Genomic DNA, 17,767 nt, shown 5'->3' with positions numbered 1-17,767 from the left:
TTTTCATGTATTAATATATATCAGAAATATTTATTGGATGTTAAATAATTTTGTAATAATTCATATACAAAATCATCTAATATGTTTAATATGCAGAAATGGATAATAAAGTCATTACAAACCTCAAAAACAGTCTAGACGACTATTATATGTAGTGCAGTTATGCTTATTTATTGTTGAGGTCATGTTATATGGACATATTAAACATTTATGCATATGCTCTAAATTATATTTATAAATGGCACCAAGTGAATTGATATAAGACTAATATATAAGTCATTCAACACAATCTCATGGCAGTGTGTGATTTAGTGGCTAATATCTATGACTTACTACGATCTAATTCGTAAAATTTAGTACGCTTTGCTCATCACCCAATGACGGTTGGGTTTGGGGTGGGATTGGGTGCCATGCCTTCTTTTTAAAATCATACATTTTCATATTACCGAACTCAAAACGTAAAATACTTATGTTTTCTTATGAGATCAGGCTGGGTCAACGTTGGACAGTGGTTTCTGTGTAATTGTTGTCATTATTGTCTATGTATGGCTTTGTTTCAATTCATGTTTTATCCAATTGAATGAGGTTTTTCTTGGGTTTTTACTGTGCACTGATTGGAAGAACAGTGTAGCCACAGTGCTTTTGTGTATTCTGGCAACATTTTCTAAAGTCCTATGCTTTAAAAAACAGCGGTTCAGTTGCCCTATTGATTTCAGTGATTTCAGTGTAGCAGCCTCTTTCAAGAAAACCACTCACAGGAAAAGAGAATTAGTCCCTGTGAAGCTACAGGTCGAAAGAAGGTGATTTTCCCCTTCAGTTCAGATAATTAGAAGCGAGCAGGGATGCAGTGAACATGCCTCGCCGTCCCTGAGTAAACTTGATCTCTCTCTGGCTGTGCTGAAGTCTGTGTTCAAAGCAGGAGAGGTTTGCACCATGTGGAGATCGTGTCTCCTTTGTCCCTGACGGGCCCATGTTGGCCGACTGCTGGAGACTGTGTTTGACAGCTACGTGCCTCCTAATCTCCACAGAAGTGGCCCATAATGGCCATGGCGCCTGTCTGCACCTCATGTAAGACCTTCTTTTTAATTAGAGTATCAAAACAGTCAGGCCGCTGAAGCTCTGTGTCAGATCAGATTTGTATTGGGTGTGTGCTAGCTAATGCATTTTTGTAGCTTTGCACAGTGTTTTCACATTCTTCCAAATGTTTTCAGAAATTGAATGCCCATCAAATTGAACAGTTCCATTGTCTTTTCTAAACTGCTTCCACTATGATAGTCTTCTTGCTGTTCTCCGCTTTTCCTAATTAGTCTTTACAGTGATGGCATGTCAAAACGAAACGCTTTGCTCTTTGCTATGGGGGAAATAGACAGTGTGGTCTAGTAAGTGGAATCTGGAACAGGTCTTCCCCACAGCTGCTTTACACTGCAGCAGGTGGCTGACAGTCAGTCGGGAGATTCACTACTCTCCAGTCTGCATACAATACTACACAAAGCACAGGACTTGACAGACGTACAGTGACATGATGCAGATGGAGACAACTGGACACGTGAAATAAAGACATAACATGAAAATACTGACAGTGCCCAAGACAAAATATTGATTTACTATACATTGTAAAGACATAACATGAACTGTTTAAAATTCTAAACTTGTTAATGTAAAGACAAAACATATTGGGTATCAGGAAACCCATCGTCCATTCGAACGCAAGTTTAAAAACATGAAATAACTGCCTTGTTCTTCCAAGCTTTTAATGGCAGTGAATGGTGCTGGAAAGTATTAACTGCTTTTTCTGACACCAGTGAAAACAATTTAAGTTTTTAAAATTAAGTGATGGGTTTTAATACCAAAAATAAAATCCACTTTAGAAGGTGTTTATGAACCAACTTGAGTCATGTTGATGTTGATGGATGTGCTTTTTTTAACTTGAAACTTTAAAATGTTGACCTCTGTTGACTGTATTACAAAGCTGTAAATAGCTAGAACAGTTATGGGATGATGTAAATGTTTAGGTGAAGTTTGGCTTGTAGTTTTCTTGTACTTTTTTATTTTAAATTACTGAAACAAAATTAATCAAACAGATACTAATTAGTTGTGTTATTAAATATTTATACTTTGCCAGTATCCTTCAATGCACTAGATTTGACATGTTTGTCTGCAAATGCAATGCAATGATTTAAAATATAATAAAATGTGGTAAGATCCCTTACACCCCGTTCACACGGGGCTTCAGCGTCAACGCTTGACAGAGGACGTGTCTGAAGTTGGGGCTGCCATTGAAATTAGTCAGCAATTGGCTACTGTCTGAGCTTGTGTATTTGCATACAGCGATCTGATTGGCTGACACTTCCATAGGGGCTTGAAATGTTGAGAAAGTCCCAACTTCTGCTGCGAGCAACACCACTGAAGTGGCGCAGATGGATCTACAGTGCAGTTCGGCAATGCCTGATGTCACCCATTGAAAGTGAATGGGAAGCACTGAAGCTGATGTCCCGCGTGAACACATTTCAACCAGGATGTCCATGGGGTCTTAAAAAGTCATAAAATGCCTTCTATTTAAAATAAAAAAATAAAATAAAATTAGGCCTTAAAGACTCTTAAATTGTGTTTAATATTGTGTTGTAGGTCTTAAATCATTTCAAAAGTATATTATTTTTTCTATGTCCATGTAAAGCGTTTAACCTTGTGTAAGTCTAAAAATTCATTCATAATGGTCTTAAAAAGTCTTAAATTTGACCTGATGAAACCTGTAGAAACGTTGTTAACAAGAACAGGACAGAATTAATTAAATATTTATATTTTCATATTAAAATACATTTTTCTTTAGTTGTTTGCAATCTGCGTGGCGCGGTGATGCCGTGGGTAGTGGCTGGGTCAGCGGCTTTGTGGAGTTTGCATGTTCTCCCCGTGTTCGCATGGGTTTCCTCCAGGTGCTCCAGTTTCCCCCACAGTCCAAAGACATGCCATAGGTGAATTGGGTAAGCTAAATAGTCTATAGTGTATGAGTGTGAATGAGAGTGTATGGGTGTTTCCCAGTGATGGGTTGCGGCTGGAATGGCATCTGCTGCGTAAAACATATGCTAGATAAGTTGGTGGTTCATTCCACTGTGGGGACTCCTAATTAATAAAGAAACTAAGCCATAAAGAAAATAAATGAATGCTTGCAATCTTTCCCACCCTGAAGTTTACGCTCAATTCTGGCTATTTCTGTTATTGTACTGTCTTTATATAGAGCAGTTGCGAGAGACAGCAGAGAATATGAATAGATAAGCTTTGTTTGTTGATTAGTCTCCATAACTCTGGCACAGATGTGATTTTGCAAGCCAACAGACAAACACAGGTGTGTCCGCTTGTATTTATGGACAGATTTATTTGCACAGATGCATCAGATTCTCTGCAATTAAAATGAAATAAGACCAGATTAAGTGTCCCAACTGTCTTTGTCATTACGTCTGCCATTTGTTTAGTCTAAATTATAGGGGTCACCTCTTTTTCTTTCCTGTTTTATAATTACATACAAAAAAGCGAAGCATGCCAGCCTTTATCTGTTCTAAACAAAGAGATGATGACCTAATTCTGAATCCGTTATATTAAGAAACCCGATTCAGTGAAGCTAAACTGCTATTAGCATTTCCATAGGAGAATAGGGTTTCACTCCAGAGACTTGTTATTCTTAAAGAAGGGATAAGATGAAATTTAACAGCATAAAATGGAGAGCATGCGTGTTGGGGGTTGAATGGTGACATGCGTCCCCGCGTCCATGCTGAATCATGAATAAAACATGCTAACAAAGAAGTTTACGCTTGCTAGCCGGAGCAGTTGGCTGATTTTGAATGCTGATGATGGAGCTATTATATCTCATTTATATTCAGAATGAGCGCTCATACAGTGGCTAAATAGTGCATGCTGTGCAGCTCACTTCACAAAAAAATGAGGTCTGTCGTCTCTTAAAGTAGTGATTTTATGGGTAATGTTTATTGGTACTAAAGGATTTTTGTGCAAGTGTGTGGAAATAGTATTGTCAGCTTTTTTAGTGTTTGACTCTTTGCTGAGATTTTCAGCAGATGGATTTTTATATGGTACAACATTGTAAAATATACAGTTTGTGTAGTTGCACCAAAATTGGCAACTGAAAATGTTCAGGTGAAACTGAAAATTTTGCTTCTGTTGTAGTGCCTCAGTTTATGCAGCATGCAATAGGAAGTTCTCTTCCTCTTTGCTAGTTATAACACACACACACACACACAAATAATAATTGTATATTAAAAATAGTGAAGATTTTTTTTAAGGTAAATATTTGTATTGATACTTTAAATTGCATCAGCATAGAAATTTACTTTCACATTATTAATGTATTACTGTATATTCCCCACATATAACATACATGTAATGTAACATTTATATTATGGTGAATACTGCAATAAATACCTTCTGAAAAAAACTAAAATATTATTTTAATGTTATTTTAAGTGAGTTAAAATATTACTTGGTTGTAAGCTTCTTAGACTTTGAGCAGGCCACATTTCAGTTTATAAAACTGATAGTTCTAGTCTTTGATCATGATTGATGATATACACACCTACATCCTTCATAAATACATCAGTATTTTTGCCACCTTCGCTGCAGTTCGATTTATGCATCTCAGCAATTTTAATAAATAGTATTACTTGTAATAAAAATAATAATATTAAAATGATAATATGTGTATTATTTCTTTAATAAAGCATGAATGACCAATGCAATATGTCTGTTTTATTCAACTTATATTTTTTGATTAGGCACTTTCACCAGTCAAAAAAAGTCTTCTCATGCTGGAGATATGTAAATGTGAGGAAGAACTCAGTTTCCAAAGTGCAAAGGGAATATTATTTGAATGTTTTCTTATGATTGCCTCAGAGCAAGAAGGTCGCTGGTTTGAGCCTCGGCTGGGTTAGTTGGCATTTCTGTGTGGAGTTTGCATGTTCTCCCTGGGTTTACTCCTGGTACTCTGGTTTCTCTCAAAAGTCCAAAGACATGTGGAATTGGTGACTTGGGTAAGCGAAATTGTTTGTGGTGTGTGTTTGTGTGTGAATGAGAATTTATGGGTGTTTCCCAGTGATGGGTTGCAGCTGGAAGGGCATCCACTGCGTAAAACATATGCTGGATAAGTTGGCGGTTCATTCCGCTGTGACGACCCCTGATTAATAAAGGGACTAAGCCAAAAAGAAAATGAATGAATGAATGTTTTCTTACGATATTGTAAATCTGAGTTACCCTCTTTGATGATGGTTATAAGTGAATCCATGCTATGCTGTGGCCCAGCTTAAATTAAACTAAAAGAATTTTAGCTTTATAATAAGCTTTGTTTGAGCATAAGCTCCATCAGATAATCTGCTGACACCTATGATTATTGTATTGTTACAGCTATTTGTTTGGCTTTAAAATACATTTAACATAACAGTTAATCAATCATAAGGAAAATTCCATGTATTATTATTTGTTCTACGTGTCAACTCTTTATGTTTTGCCCATCGAAATACGGATTATGGATGTAATTTATATGGTTATCAATCATGTTGCATATGGTTATGAACCATGTAATTCTGATGGTTATCCATCATATTGCATATGGTGGTCATATTGCATATGGTTATGAATTGTGCAATAAGTAGTTAATACATTTTCCTTACCAACAGCAAATCTTTGGATGTATACTTGCATATAAAGCCGTGGTCACACTGCACTTTTCGCCCCATAGACTTCCATTCATACGCATGCTATTGCGGCTGACAGGAAATGTTAGCTCAAGCAAGTTTTGCATTTTGCTACATTCAAAAGTTCAAGCTTCACTGTAAAAACAAATGCAGCGTTCCTCACAATTCATGTTGTCCCAACACAAATTATGTTAACACTTTTAACAAATTTATGTGGATTGAACATAAAAAATTAAGTTGTCCCAATGAACTCTCAGGAATTATGTTGTTTCAGCTCATTTTAAATAGTAGTAGTTTGAACGAGCAAAAAAATGTATTAAAAAATTCACTGTTGGTGAACTCTGACCGACAATAATCGCATCACGTGTTTGCGTGAGACCAATAGAAGACCAAAATGTGACCTCTCTGTACAGAACTTTAAAATATGTAGCAATCGCTCACTTTTATCAACGTGTAATCATATTGTTTTATTCCGTCCCTTTTCACAGCATCATGCGACAAAACTTGTTACAGCGTAACCACAAACTCTAGCATGGCCATGGCTTAACTCAACACTCACTCTAGATGAGTACAAGCTCAAGAGTGAAAGAAACTAACAGTAATGATTAGAAGGCAATGACTAATTATTCCCAGGTGCTCTCTTTGACAGTAATTAACTTGATAGAAGATGAGTCCATGCAGGTGTGACGGAGAGCCTGGCAGATGGATCTGACGCTCTCACTTTGATAATTCCTCATTACTTCATGTAAACCAACTCTCTATTCATCGCAACCATTTTTTATTCTCACTCCCTCTGGATGCTGAAACGAAACCTATCCACCTTTTTCTTACGCCCCATGATGCTTTGCATGAATTGAAAGGGAGTAACTTCTGTCAAACTGTAAAGAGTCAGTGAAGTGTTGAAATAACTGGGTACAATGAGGTGGCATCATTCTCCTCAGATCATTCATTGAGTATTAAAAGGATATTTGGTAGAATTAACAAATTACTTTCAGTAGACCATGAATAACCTTAAAAATTAGCAACAAGTCTTTCCACAGCAACATATATTAAATATTACAGTTCTGTAGGAAATAAGAAGACAACATAACCTTAAGGAACAAAACACAGTGAACTCAAAAAACTTTGGACCACAGCTTGTAAAACTGATGTTGTGTTAAAATAGCAGCATATATAATGTGATTTTTATATATTTTATTCATTTTTTTTTTATTTTACGACCATACATAGTAAGGATTATTGGTAGCACAATCTTTTTATTTAAAAAAATATAATAGTTTGGGTTGTTTTGAATGAAAGTTCCCTAAGAAGTCCACCCCTTAATTTGAAAACCTCAGGCACTTGTTAGTAAGGTAAAGCAGCCCAACTTGGTTGGTAGAGTGTGGGAAACTGTATTTCCTTAGACGCAAAGTGACAGACAACTCATTATAACAGGAAGACAAGGAAGGAGGAAGCTTGAAGGAAGTGATTTAGCCCCCCATTATTGATCCTCAGTGGATAACAGAAGGTCTCATGCTTAAACAGGATTAAGAGCAAGTAAACAGCGGCGTCTTTTAGCAGGCGTCCATGCTTATCAGGAGCATTAGTTTCCCTCTGTTTGCTGCTTAATCCACACTGAGACGGCATGCTGCTGCGTATAAAGGTTGCTGTGTTTCAAGTCAGCCAAAACTGTAAGAAGGTTTCCTGATTCTGAATAAAATAACACACACACACACACACACAGACATACACATAGAAACAGCATATCAAATGCTGCCAAACAACACCTTTTTTTTCTTCAAGACTGTTATGTTTGGAAGAATAGAGGACTTAAGTCTCTGGACGGGACTCACACATAGTGAGAATGTTCTTTCTTGGATTCTGGGAATAAACCCTTAAGCTTAAACTTCATCTGCCATGCTTGAAGGATGCTTCTTTTTCATTTATGTTGTTGTTCTTGAGCTCAAATCGAAAGTAAAACTTCCGGCAAACTACAGAACTCTTTGACTGCGTCCGAAATCGCCTACTACTGATTTGATTTTGAATTTACTACTCGGCCATTAGAAAAGAATGTTCTATACAGTATGAATATGAGCAGTATGAATGGAACTTGAACATACTACATCAGCCATTTTGTCATGATCATATGACCAACCCACGTCAGTTGTATCGCTTTACTCTCATTCGTTAATTCTCTCGTGGTGCATCATGGGATAGTGAAGCATGCCTCGGATGTGCATACTGTTTTTTTAATTCTATGAATTCAGGCAGATACTACTCGGCTCGCTGTTTTACTATATAGTATGGAAGTATGTGATTTCAGACGCAGCAATTGCTTAAAGGATTTACACCTAGTGGTTGAACTAGGTATTGCAGTACAAATTCAAAATTTTGAAGATGTTTTTTTTTTACCCGGCCCCTCCTCCTAAAGGTTGCCAGATGTGCAGGTTGCTAGATTAACAACACAAACAGGACGAGTGAGATGTTCTGCTAATGTTTACCTTTGTGATATTAATACCAGTATTGTATTATTTGCTAATTAAAAATCACCTTGTAGGTTTTTATAACACAGAATCTGTGTCTCATTTCGGAGGCTGCTGCTGTCCTCTGTAGGTTGCATTTTTGCCCACTCCTGTATACATTGAAGCAGCCAACACAAAATGCACATTTTCAAAGGAGAATTACTGACTTTAGCTCAATTTTTCACCTAACACACAGGTGTCAAACTCAGTTCCTGGAGGGCCACAGCTCTGCACAGTTTAGCGTTAACTCTAATTAAACACACCTGATCAAAGTAATTGAGTCCTTCAGGCTTGTTTTAAACCTCTAGGTAAGTGTATTGAAGCAGGGTTGTAACTAAACTGTGCAGCGCTGCGGCCCTCCAGGAATTGTTTGACCTTCCTGACGTAGCATCTTTTTTTTTAAAGTTCCCAAAAAATCTCAAACTTACATGCGGCTTACATTTGTATGTCCAAGGCTTGTTTAATTCTGATTTTTTTATAAATTTCATTTATATTGACAAATAAGCGGAATAGATCCAGAATAGATTCATATTAATTTGGCTACTCTGTTATTCAAAAGCTTGGGGTCAGTCATTTTATTCAGTGTTATAAAATGACATGTTGGTGCTTTTCATTCAGTTTTTGGCATATTTATTTATTTATTGCTTCGTCAGAATAGGATTAAACTTGGCGAAGGTTTTGGCACTTGGCATGTCAACAAAATATTATGGGCATGATTGAAAAATGGTCACACTTGTTCACTTTTGCATTGTAGAAATGGGAACAATTAATTTTGTGGAAACATCTGGTACTGCATGCAAACAGAATCTTACAAAAAGCTGTTTTTGGAGTAAAAAAAAAAAACACCTAATTTTATTGCAAAATAGCTGATGTCATTTTAATTTTGTGTTTTATATCCTATATAAAAATTAATTATTTTTTTTCTTAATAATAATCGTAAACTTCTACAACATAAATGCTGCTCTTTCATTCTTCTTTTTTTTATCAAATATATCTGATATTATTGTGCAATCCAAATGAGAAATGATTTCTGAAATGTGAGATGCTTACCAACTTTTTGGATGTTTGTGTATGAGCACAATTAGACCACATTATCTGTGCTACAAATGTAACAATAGTAAAGCCTGATCATACTGACAGCCAGTTTCCTGGATGTTGAAAGCAATGTCATACAATTATTTCGCATGAGAAATAAAGCACATTTATTTTGTCATCATGTCTTGACTTTACATAACAGGATTTTAGCTGTAAAACCAAGCAATGCTATATAAGGCCGCACATTTAGTGTGAATGCTGCATTTTAGACTACATGTCAGAGTGAATGTGAATTCTGTTGATGGCCTCCACAGAAGCCTAATGGAACAGCATGTGTGACGTGTGCGTGGCCTTTCCAGCAGGTCTGTGTTAAACAGAGGGTGAAGAGGCTCAGTTTGGTGTGTGTGCTCTCAGTCAGTCAGTGTCAGAGGTGAACTGTGTGAATGGAGATCCCGCTTGGCCTCCTCTTCACTGGAGAGGCAGTGAGGCAGAACGTTTCCAGGGTGGAGGTTTTGTCTCGGGGTCACGGGCTACGAGGAGGAGAGGCATTCCTGCGCACTTAAGTCTTAGCGAAAAATACACTGACACGCTGAAAGGGATGATTGTGTTGTTGACCCAGCTGACAGAGAGGAAAAGAAAATCTATACAATCGAATACAAGGAGTTAAGAGTTGAAAGGTAAATTAAAGAAAGGAAAGAACTGCCGTCTTGAGTGAAACACAATTGTAGCTTGGTGCTATTTATTGATTTGTTTGTTGGTGTAGTTATTTAATACTTTGGGCATTGCACAGTGCAAGTTAATTCAGTGTTTTTTGGGGGCAACTTACACAGGAGTGCAGGGATGTAATCTAACTGTTTTATTATTAATATTACAATCAGGGTTCATAAAGTTATGGAAAACCTAGAAAAGTCATGGAGTTTTGACATCGATTTTTAACAGAAACACCCACAAAGTTTGGAAAAGTCATGGAAAACAGATGTCTTTATACTTGAATATAGGTTATTTACTTATTTTCTTTCCTTGGCCAATCACATACTCTCACATTATTAGTGCGGTGTAAGCATTATCTAAATCAATTTTACATAGATATAAATATAAATTGAAACTAAATAGATTGTTGCGTGTTTTATGATATGCTGTAATAAATTTGAACATGCATTGTTTTTCTTTTACCACACATATAGACATTGCATGAAACATTAGGTCATGAAATTGGAGGTCTTGAAAAAATCATGGAAAAGTCATAGTATTTTAGTAGTAAAAATGTGTATGAACCCTGTAAAACACAAATACCATGACACTGGCACTGTAGTGTTTTGTAAGATTTTTGGTTATAATAGTGAAAGACAAAATGCAGTACTTGGATGTCTGCATCAAATTAAATGTACAGTATATTAAATAGACAGTATATTAAATATAAGTACAAAATGAGCTGAAACAACAATTATTGAGATTTCGTTGGGACAACTACATTTTTTATGTTCAATCAACTTAAATTTGTTAAATCTTTAAAGTTAACAATCAATTTTTGTCAGGACAATATGAATGATTTGCGTAGAACCCTGCATTTTTTACAGTGTGAAAAATGTCAAAATATGGGTGAAATAATGTTCCATTCAGCGTAACATCATTTCGACCTGTACGTATTCAACAACTGGTTCATTCTGTAGCCCTATATACATTTATGGAGATCGCCAATTATATAGCCATTTCATGCTTACCAGCTGACCACTAACCTCCATATGGACGGCTTTCCTGCTGTTACCAGTTTGTCCAGTGACTTGCAGCGTACGTCGACGAACATGAGATGCAATAACGGGGTTCTGTCTGGCAAAGGATGATTATTAAAGAAATATTATATTTGGTCAGACTTTATTTTGTTGGTCCATTTGTTGAATTTAAGCATCTAACTGCCAACTAATTCTTATTAGATCATAAGTAGACTGTTAGGTTAGGGTTGGGGTTAGGGTTAGTGTAGGTTCACATGCAAAGTGTCTTATAGTCAGTTAAATGTCTGTTGAAGGAGCAGTTTCAACAGATATTAAGCAAACAGTCTACTTGTACTCAATTGACCTTTTATTATATATTTTATTATACTTATATTTAGCTATTCATTTAACAAAAAAAAGTATGATTTGTATTATTTGACATTTTCTGTTTTATTTAGTGACATTTCCACATGCAGCATTAACTATTGTAGAACCATTAATGATGATACTACCATTAACAAACTACAATGGCACCGTCTGTATTTTGTTGGTAGTATCACGGTACTACTATAGTATTGGTAAACCGTGATACTCTAGTGGGTCAATTTGTACTTTTTAAAACACTATTGGTTGGGTTTAGGGAAGAAGGTGGGTGGGGGTATCGGTCAGCTGGTTAGTCAGTCCATCGACAGTGGCCTCTGGTGGATTTATGCGAATGGCACTTGCGAAATAAATTTGAGATCTGAAAAAGCACACACCACGGCCTCTGGTGGATTTGTGAAAACAAAAACTGCCTGAGACGTATTTGAGACTCTCCAGTCTCCAGGTACTTTGATCAAAACAAATATTACTATATTTTATATTATTTGAAGCTTTATGCGGACAATGAGTAAAACCTACAACAAAAAATATTTCAAATAACAATTATTAAAAGTATTTTTTTAATTTATACACGAATATTACTTTGAATGACATCTTAGTGCGTCTTAATGGTAATCATTGTAAAAACAAAATATTTAGAATATTTTTATCATTATACCATTGTACTGCAGTTGATTTACCATGGTTGTTCTTATAGTCTAAAGAAAACATTACACTGAAGTTCATTTTGGATATGAGTTTTGGCAAACATTCCCTAAAAAAGCTTCCTTGGTGTTCATTTGTTAGAGATGGTAAGTCTTTGTTTCGGTTTGAAAGTTTCCGAATTTAAATTCATATTGAATGTTCCAATTATCCCTCAGGCTAGGATTAGTTTTAATCCTCTTGGTTATTAGTTAACATATTCCCTCTTCAAAGCTCAAGTGCTCCAATCCTGTCTGTTTGGAAATCCGAGAATGGGATCCAGCAGCTTGTGAATTAGACTGAACGTATTTCTCACAAGTTATTTATTTGTTTAACATAAGCTTACTGCATGCACTGTGGATCTCTAACAGCTGTATGAGACGTTTGATGTTTGAAATGTTTTACATTACACAATATGGCATACAACTTCAGAAATCTATGCTTTTAAAATAAAGAAGTGTTTTGAGTATCTGCATGTAAATGTGCGTGCATTTGGAAATAGTCACCTTGTGTGCAATAATAAGATGTTTGTGTATTCTCAAGCATTGCATCAACCAATTTTTTTTTCTATGAATTTCATCACATTGTTGTGCTATTGTAAGCCTGTGTTTGTACATGTGTGTGCACGTGTGTGTGTGTGTGTGTGTGTGTGTGTGTGTGTGTGTGTGTGTGTGTGTGTGTGTGTGTGTGTGTGTGTGTGTGTGTGTGTGTGTGTGTGTGTGTACAAGCAGGTTTGCATAAGTGGGTGTGAATGCCTCTAGCAAAGATCTTATCAAAGCTGTCTCTCATCTAGAAATCAAAAAAATGAACAAATGGGGAACGCTGCGTTTGTTGAAATGAGCACATGGGGAAAAGCTTTATAAGCTCTGAGATAAGAGAGGCGGTTCATTCAAGGTCAAACACCCTGTTAGCAGACTTGCTAAGAGTCGTGCTTTTGCATCTTAATGAAGGAGCATTTGCTGTTAGGTTAAAGTTGACATAAGCCTAACTAGGACATTTGTATAGCATATTTATTTTTTTTATTTTATTTCACTTGGCACTGCTCTTCACACTTACTGGCCACTTTATTAGGTACACCTGTCCAACTGCTCATTGAACCAAATTTCTAATCACCCAATTACATGGCAGCAACTCAATGCATATAGTATTTCAGAAACTGCTGATTTACTGGGATTTTCACGCACAACCATCTGCACCAAATCTGCCGCAACTGTGTGATGCTATCATGTAAATATGGACTAAAATCTCTGAGGAATATTTCCAGTACCTTGTTGAATCTATGCCATGAAGGATTAAGGCAGTTCTGAAGGCAAAAGGGGGTCCAACACGGTTCTAGTAAGGTGTACCTATTAGGCTTGGGCGATATTACGGTATTATGGTATACCGCGGGATCTAAAAATAGCAACGGTGTCAGTTTCAATACCGTTATACCGTCATAAAGTATTAAATATCCTTTATTCAATGCCTAAAAAACGTGTGTGTGGTTGTCATCACGGGACAGTGTGGAGGAGAGAGATAGAGGAAGAGGGAGGGGGAGAGGGAGAGAGGGGGAGAGGGTGAGAGGGAGAGAGGGGGAGAGGGAGGGGGAGAGGGAGAGGTGACGTGACGTGTCGCGCTTCAAAGTGTCCTGCAGTTTGGGAGTTTCGACTGAACAGAAGGGAGACGTGGTTAATATGAACGAGAGGTCTGCATTAGAGCTGAAGACCTTTGCCCGAACCCGGCGAGACCCGAAAAAATCCAAATCCCTGCATTAAAATCCATCGCTGCAAAGGTGAAGCAAATTATGACGAAGTAGTAAAAAAAAGAGAATTTTGACGGCGGTCAAGCCAGTCAGAAAGAGCGGTTATTCCAGCCGCAGGTATTTAGCGGTCGCTCATACACTGCGTATTACGGTAGAGCCCTAAACCGCAAGCTGACAGGTAAAATGTCGAGGCCACTCGCTACCCTGAAACTACGGTCATGGAAAATTAAATGCATGTTCCTGACTGGTATAAGATGAATAAACAATCCTACCTAAAACTTGCAAAATCAGCCAGGTCAGAACTCTGCATCTCGGCCTGTAGCAGTAGCAGTGAAACGGTGTTCAGTGCTGCTGGACGCACATGAGCGCAAGACTGCGCTAAAGCCAGTGGATTTAATAATGTTCCTCCACAAACACACGTAGCCTAATCTTGGTGAGTAAAGGGTTTTAAATTATAAATAAATATTAATTAAACCATATAATCATAATGTAGACAGAGTATACAGACTAATGGTGGCATTATTCTTTTAATATTCAGCTTCAATTTAGTTACTGCCAAAATACCCGTCATCATTTAGAGTTTATTTGATTTGTTAAGCAAGATTTCTTTTCATTGGTGTGTTGGCCAATTTAAAGGCTGAGTGCATGTAGACCTATAGAGTGCTGAGATGTTACGATGTTACAGAGGACTTATTTTATTTCTTTGTTCCAACTTTCAAGTGGGATATAGTCTACGTTTGTTACGAATAAATGATGTTAAAACATATAAATGACTCATTCTTGAAAAAATGCATTAGAGCTGTAAGGGCTCGGGCTTTATAAAGCTGTCAATCAAAATGTACGTGTCGGACTCGGGACCTATCGGGTATAATTTTTATGGCCCGATTACAGCTCTCTGCATTCCCGCGGGAGCCGGCCAGATTTCTTACGGTGTGGGAGTAAATTTCTGAATAAATCGCGGGAGAGATGTGTGTGTGTTTGTGTAAGACAGAGAAAGTCTGTCTCTCTGTCTCTCTGTCTCTCTCTCTCTCTCTCTCTCTCTCTCTGCCTAAGGTCGCATAGAAGGTATTCAGTTTCTGAATGGTTTAGGCTCAAGCCAACAGTTTGGTGACGCTGTCTGAGCCTTACGTCATAATTTTTTTTATTACGCCGGTAATACCGGATACCGGGGTAAAATATGGAGGCGGTTTGACGGTCTCAAAATTTGGACACCGCCCAAGCCTAGTACCTATGTAATAAAGTGGCCGGTGAGTGTATATACAGTAGTTGGTAGTTACCACAACAAGAAACTAATAATATAATAATATTTAAACCTGATAATCACAGCTATGAAAAAAAAAACATCAAAGAGACCACTTTAAATTTCAAATTTTTTGGTGGATTTTATTTATTATATGATTTTATTTTAATAATATAAAATGTTAATATTTGTTTTATTCTTTAAATGTCTGACAGCATTTCTTCTGAATTTCTAATATGACGTTATCATGTAGAGTTTTTTTCTTCTAGAATATGAGAGTTGGTCAGAATAACAAAGACTTTCATTTCTTTTCATTAAAAATTCTTTCATTCATTTTCCTTCGGCTTAGTCGCTTATTGGGGTTGCCACAGCAGAATGAACCGAAAACTATTTGGGCATTGGTTTTACACAGGGGATGCCCTTCCAGTCACAACACATTACTAAGAAACACTCAAACACTCACACATTCCACACACACACACACACACACACACACTCTCTCATACTGTACACTGAGTCCTATTTAGTCATCCAAGTCACTTATAGTACATTATTACCCCCCTGTTATTTTTTTACCCAATTTATGTTTAATGGAAAGAAGATTTTTTTCAGCACATTTCTAAACATGATAGTTTTAATAACTCCTTTCTAATAACTGATTTATTTTAACTTTGCTATGATGACAGTAAATAATATTTTACTAGATATTTTTCAAGACACTTCTATACAGCTTAAAGTGACTTTTAAAGGCTTAATTAGGTTAGCTAGGTGGTTTGCTCTGTTGACAATCGAAAAAAAAATATGTCTTAAAGGGGCTAATAATATTGACCTTAGAATGTTTTTTTTTTTTTTTTAAATTACAAACTGCTTTTATTCTAGCTGAAATAAAACAAAAAAAGACTTTCTCCAGAACAAAAAAATATTATCAGACATACTATGAAAATGTCTTGCTCTGCTTAACATCATTTGGGAAATGTTTAAGAAAGAAAAAAATCAAAGGAGGGTTAATAATTCTGACTCCAACTGAATATAAAAGTACTAGCAGCAGCACTGTGTTATCTTTTGGTAGTAACAATTGCAAACACTTAAATGCAACTTCTGTACAAATGCATTTTGAAATATCCCTCAATGTGTGCAGCTCTGACCCCATCTGGCCTTGCTTTCCTGCACTACAAGATTGCTTTGAACCTTTTCTTTCTCATTACTTTTAGCCCTCATCTTCAGAGCACTGCTCTTGATTGGTGTGCCATGCTTCGGCCCTCAAGCTTGCATTCATTTCCTCATGTACTGCAACTACAACATCTTCCTGGGAGGCCCTCGTCTTCAATTACTTAGCTAAAGAAAGCTCCCTTGGTTCGCTTTGTTTAATGACCCTGATTAATTAGCAAGAGAGCGCTTTCTAATTTATGTTGTTGTTGTCGTTTCGCTGAGTCTAGCTGGATGCAGTTGCAATGGCTGCTTTGCTTCTTTGGATATTTCAGTACAGCTTTACTGATTAAAGGTCCACTGAAGTGCCTAGAAATGTGCAGCTTTGTTCAATAACGTAGTTCCTCCACTAAAAAACAGCCGGTAGCATTTCATTTTTATCACAGATCTTTCAGGCAGTCACTGAGCTGAAGCACTTGTGATTCTTGACAGCCATAGTGCGAAAAAGCAATGCTGATCCTTCTCCGGTCTCAGATAAAACATTTTATATGTCATTTAAGGTGGTCTGACACTTTTTGTGCTGTTTTGCGTGTATAATCCACATTGCGTGTGCAAGTACTGCAGTTGTGTGACATTAAAGTGGAACTAGGTTTCATTCAGCCCAATAGAAAGGAAATTTACACTGTCGGATTGGATTGTCCTGTTTATAGTGCAGTTTTTACTTTATAGAAAATTGTAATGAACAGGCTTCATTTTGAATGTCCTAGTTGCTTGTATGCTGACTGTGTGTGCATTTCGGCATCCTGGCTTTTTAGAGTTCCTCCTGACATTGTTCTGACTAATAAACATAAAGTAGTTCAGATCAACACGGTGTCGGCTACTGTTTATTATTTTCTCTTGTATGCAAGTATTAGAAAAGTCTGTGTGATTACTTGGTTACATGTGAATAAGTGACCTATTTCAGCTGTATCTTGTAGGGGGCAAGTAACTTCCGATATTTGATAGCATTGATTGCTCTTATAAAAGATATTATGGAAAGGAAGTTCATTGAAATGCTATAAAAAATTGTTAACCGGTTATGGCGGAAATGATAACGTGCAAGTTATAGACCATTTTAATGTGGTCATGGCATTAGCCAATGAACATTTCCTGCATGTTATCAAACTATTTGATAACTAACAAGAGGCAATTTAATCGTAACTTAATGTTAAAACATTATTTCATAATATGTGGCTCTTTTTAGATTCTCAGAAGCTATAGAAATTAAAAATGTAAATCAGGAAATACATTAGGACCATTGTTTTTGTTTACATCCCTCAAAATTGTCTATAGATAATCTTAAGACTAATACTGGGGTTCTGTGTACAGTATGTTGGGCTTTACAGTGACTTTACTGCTTTAAGTGATTTTACTTAGTCATTTGTTAAACTCCACAGTCTCCAACATTATTCATTTTTCATTCTTCCTCCAATCCACAAACGTGGAAAGTTGTACAAGCTCATGTACTGTGGCCCGCTCCATTAGATTCAACCTTAACTAATTCTGAAGCTAAAACTGCTGCTTAAAAAACAAAAACAAGAGATATATATTTAATTTATCAGGGGTTGCCACAGCGGAATGAACCGACAACTATTCTGGCA

At 36.7% G+C, this 17,767-nt stretch overlaps 1 protein-coding gene across 5 annotated transcripts in view; it reads left to right on the top strand.

Annotated features, from left to right (window-relative positions):
* The window catches only part of pdzrn3b (PDZ domain containing RING finger 3b), a 157,683-nt gene that overhangs the window by 129,095 nt on the left and 10,821 nt on the right, over window positions 1-17,767 (top strand).

This window comes from Danio rerio, chromosome 6 (assembly GCF_049306965.1).
Source record: "Danio rerio strain Tuebingen ecotype United States chromosome 6, GRCz12tu, whole genome shotgun sequence".
Classification (NCBI taxonomy): Eukaryota; Metazoa; Chordata; class Actinopteri; order Cypriniformes; family Danionidae; genus Danio; species Danio rerio.
This window is presented reverse-complemented; position numbering and strand designations above follow the sequence as displayed.